Here is a 5000-nt window from a genome sequence, read left to right on the forward strand (position 1 = left end):
GTCGGCGAGAATACAATAACTTTTCTCATGACTACTTGTAAACTTGTTAATGTAACTAGAATATAGAAAGCCATGAAGGTCATCCAACTCAGCGAGCTCAGAGATATGATGAGCATCTCGTGTATCTGCTTCAGGTATTCCCAGAGATTGAGACATAGAATGTACAGAAGCAGGGATAGTGAGGTGACACATTGATTACATCATAAACAAAAAGAAAAGAAATAAAGATTGCTGCTGTATTCTGGCGCATCCGCCTCTTCATTTGGATCACTGCAATCAACCGCCCTACGACAGTGTAACGATGGTTACGGAGGTCTTCTACTCCCGCAGCTTGGCCTGTGAGCTAACCTCACCTTCCAATTAATGATAAACTGCAGCAAACATCCTACTATACAATGAAGGAGCAGTCAGGATGACACAGGAAGCAATGAAGCACACACTTCTCAGAGGTGGTAGAGCTCTGATCATGTGGGATTTCAATTATAAACAGCCTAGGAGAATTTAGATCCCTATCATGGAGATGCAAGGTCATGGAGACACAAGTTCTTACAGTGTATTTAGGAAACATTTCAACCTCAGCTTGTCAGTGAGCACACTCGGATCAGACATATTGATACACCATCCTTACTGGATCTTATTTTTGCACATACGAACGTGGAAATTAAGAATGTCAGATATGATACACCATGCTTGGAGTCTGACTTCTTGGTAAATGAGGAAATAAAAGATCGAAGAGGAAAGCAGAATCATGGAAGAGGCATAATGGTGCTGACTACAGATCCAAACAATTTCATATCAAAGACTGCCATGGTGATATCACACACATCTACTGCAGAATTTTCTTCACCTGCAACAACTCACCCTCTTCTCTTTCTACTCCCACGCACGCCTTACTCTCTTGATGCAAACTCTTCACTTTTTCTGGTAGCTTTCCTACAACACCCAATCCACAATGCCTCTCCAATAAACCTTATTATAAGCTTCTTCCAAACTCATAAGTGCCACAAACAGATCCTTCTGTTTCTCTAAGTATTTCTCACAGAATTTCATCAAGCAAACTGCTGATCCACACATTCTCTACCACTCCTGAAAACATATTGGTACTCCCCAATCTGACGCTCTTCGCATTCCGCCAGTCTTTCACTCACCACTGAGCCATTCAGCTTACCAGTTATACTGAAGAAGCTTATACACCTGCAATTCAAACGTTCATGTGACACTATACACGCATTTCGTTAATCCTCTGACACTTCATCATGAGCCATACGCACAGTGAAAATCCTAACTAATTTATAAACAACATAATCACTCCCTTAGTAATATCTAGTGCAATCCCATCCACTCCAGTAAGTTATGCCGTACTTCACCTTATTCAAGGCTCTCACCACCTCTTCTTTTTTCATCAGTATATATATATATATATATATATATATATATATATATATATATATATATATATATATATATATATATATATATATAAAGATTTGTGTCATACTATATTGTCTTCCATTTATATACTCCTTTAGATACGTATTCATTTTATTCATTTATTTAATCTTTCATACACTAACATGTCGTTTATTAGAATCTATTACAGATGCGGTTCTCAGTTTAACTCCCAAATGTAATCTACACATTCCAAGCCAGTGAATCCATCCATTGTCTTCCTCTCACGCCATCACGTCTAATTCACTCAGCTGCCTCCCGCTGACTCAGCTAACTCACATTACCTAATTGTATTCACCTGCTCAGTCTGCTTTAGATATAACTGCTTCTAAAACGTCCTTCTTTAATCATCCGCTCCATTGAACGCATGCCTCTAATTGGACTGATAAAGTTTTACGTTGCGAATTATTTTTTTCACCTTCTTGTGGTAGAAAAATTTACGCATCTTTTTTTTTTTTTTTGAATGTACCTCAGTAACTTGGGTTTGTGTTGTTAGAAAGAGACGAGGTGATCACATCTCCATCGTTGTACCTCCTTGTTTTTGTTGATATGGTTTATCATCTGTTAGTCTGGCGTGTTCTACATCACGGTTGCCCATCTCAGCCCACGGTAACCCACCTCGCTAAGCGCTGCACCGTCAACCCGTAAGAACTGTTTACCGGATCATAGCCCACCTCAACTTAACAACCCCCCCAACCCCCACCCCCCACCTCCCTATAACCTGCGTTACCAACCACAACCCACTACATCTGCCACCAGAGTTGCCACTCCCTTGCCACTTAAGTTGCCACTGCTTCTGCTACCTAAGTTGCCGTTACCTTGCCACCTAAGTCGCCACTGCCTCTGTCACCTAAGTTGCCACTTAAGTTGCCACTGCCTTCTGCTACCTAAGTTGCCACCGCCTCTGCCACCTAAGTTGCCACTGCTTCTGCTACCTAAATTGCCACTACCTTTGCCACCTACATTGCCATTGCCTCTGCTACCTAAGTTGTAACTACTTTTCCCAATCAATTTGCCAAACTAGGATGACCATCATTGACTCAACCTTTTCACTGCTTCCATCACTATTCCCACATCGTCACTGCTCCCTTCACCAGCTGTACTCCTTCGTTAACCCCATCTCCAGCCATACCATATAATCAACCCCATCACCGACCATAGTCTTCACCCCCCCTCTCCCCTCATCCCCCCTCCCCCAATCATTCCATTCCCACCCGCAACTCCACAACTACCCACAAACACCCTCATTATGTATCTCCCACCGCCTCATTACGCTTACGTTTCTCCCCCCTTCGTCAACTATCTCATAATCCTCCCCCATCCCCTGACGAATGGGGGGAAAGGGGGTCTCTCTCTACTCCCTCATCAGCGAAGGTATCTCTCTTCCTCTAACACCCCCACCTCACCCAACCCCTTCCCCATTTACATGCGGTATCAAGAGAACTCGTAACCCCCATCCCTGCAAGACTTGAAGCTTTGATTAAACCGGAGCCTTGAAGGCAGACTGCACGAAAACAGTTTGAACCCAGCTTGGCACTCGTGCTTTACGAAGGGAGGAGAAGAAACCCTGGAGTAAGTTCGAACGTCTTTGGCTTCCTCATGTCGTCCCAGTGCAAGTGGTAAGCAGGTCCTAACTCGTTAGCTTTCACCCTCGGCTTGCTCGTGTCTAAAGCCCCCTCCCACACCCACACACACACACACACACACACACACACACACACACACACACACCCATCTTGATGATGCCTAAACTCGAGTAGATTTTTGTCTGAATCCAGACTTGCTTGTGTCTGACACCCCCTGCTTGCCTCTTTCGTTTATATATATATATATATATATATATATATATATATATATATATATATATATATATATATATATATATATATATATTTATATATATATATATATATATATATATATATATATATATATATATATATATATATATATATATATATATATATATATATATAAACGCCCATACACGTACATACATATACATTTCTACGCATACATACACAGAAAAAAATTATATATATATATATATATATATATATATATATATATATATATATATATATATATATATATATATATATCCTCTACCACTTCTGAAACCACACTGCTCTTCCCCAATCTGATGCTCTGTACATGCCTTCACCCTCTCAATCAATACCCTCCCATATAATTTACCAGGAATACTCAACAAACTTATACCTCTGTAATTTGAGCACTCACTCTTATCCCCTTTGCCTTTGTACAATGGCACTATGCACGCATTCCGCCAATCCTCAGGCACCTCACCATGAGTCATACATACATTAAATAACCTTACCAACCAGTCAACAATACAGTCACCCCCTTTTTTAATAAATTCCACTGCAATACCATCCAAACCTGCTGCCTTGCCGGCTTTCATCTTCCGCAAAGCTTTTACTACCTCTTCTCTGTTTACCAAATCATTTTCCCTAACCCTATCACTTTGCACACCACCTCGACCAAAACACCCTATATCTGCCACTCTGTCATCAAACACATTCAACAAACCTTCAAAATACTCACTCCATCTCCTTCTCACATCACCACTACTTGTTATCACCTCCCCATTTGCGCCCTTCACTGAAGTTCCCATTTGCTCCCTTGTCTTACGCACTTTATTTACCTCCTTCCAGAACATCTTTTTATTCTCCCTAAAATTTAATGATACTCTCTCACCCCAACTCTCATTTGCCCTTTTTTTCACCTCTTGCACCTTTCTCTTGACCTCCTGTCTCTTTCTTTTATACATCTCCCACTCAATTGCATTTTTTCCCTGCAAAAATCGTCCAAATGCCTCTCTCTTCTCTTTCACTAATACTCTTACTTCTTCATCCCACCACTCACTACCCTTTCTAATCAACCCACCTCCCACTCTTCTCATGCAACAAGCATCTTTTGCGCAATCCATCACTGATTCCCTAAATACATCCCATTCCTCCCCCACTCCCCTTACTTCCATTGTTCTCACCTTTTTCCATTCTGTACTCAGTCTCTCCTGGTACTTCCTCACACAAGTCTCCTTCCCAAGCTCACTTACTCTCACCACCCTCTTCACCCCAACATTCACTCTTCTTTTCTGAAAACCCATACAAATCTTCACCTTAGCCTCCACAAGATAATGATCAGACATCCCTCCAGTTGCACCTCTCAGCACATTAACATCCAAAAGTCTCTCTTTCGCGCGCCTGTCAATTAACACGTAATCCAATAACGCTCTCTGGCCATCTCTCCTACTTACATAAGTATACTTATGTATATCTCGCTTTTTAAACCAGGTATTCCCAATCATCAGTCCTTTTTCAGCACATAAATCTACAAGCTCTTCACCATTTCCATTTACAACACTGAACACCCCATGTATACCAATTATTCCCTCAACTGCCACATTACTCACCTTTGCATTCAAATCACCCATCACTATAACCCGGTCTCGTGCATCAAAACCACTAACACACTCATTCAGCTGCTCCCAAAACACTTGCCTCTCATGATCTTTCTTCTCATGCCCA

Source organism: Panulirus ornatus, chromosome 14 (assembly GCF_036320965.1).
Source record: "Panulirus ornatus isolate Po-2019 chromosome 14, ASM3632096v1, whole genome shotgun sequence".
Lineage (NCBI taxonomy): Eukaryota > Metazoa > Arthropoda > Malacostraca > Decapoda > Palinuridae > Panulirus > Panulirus ornatus.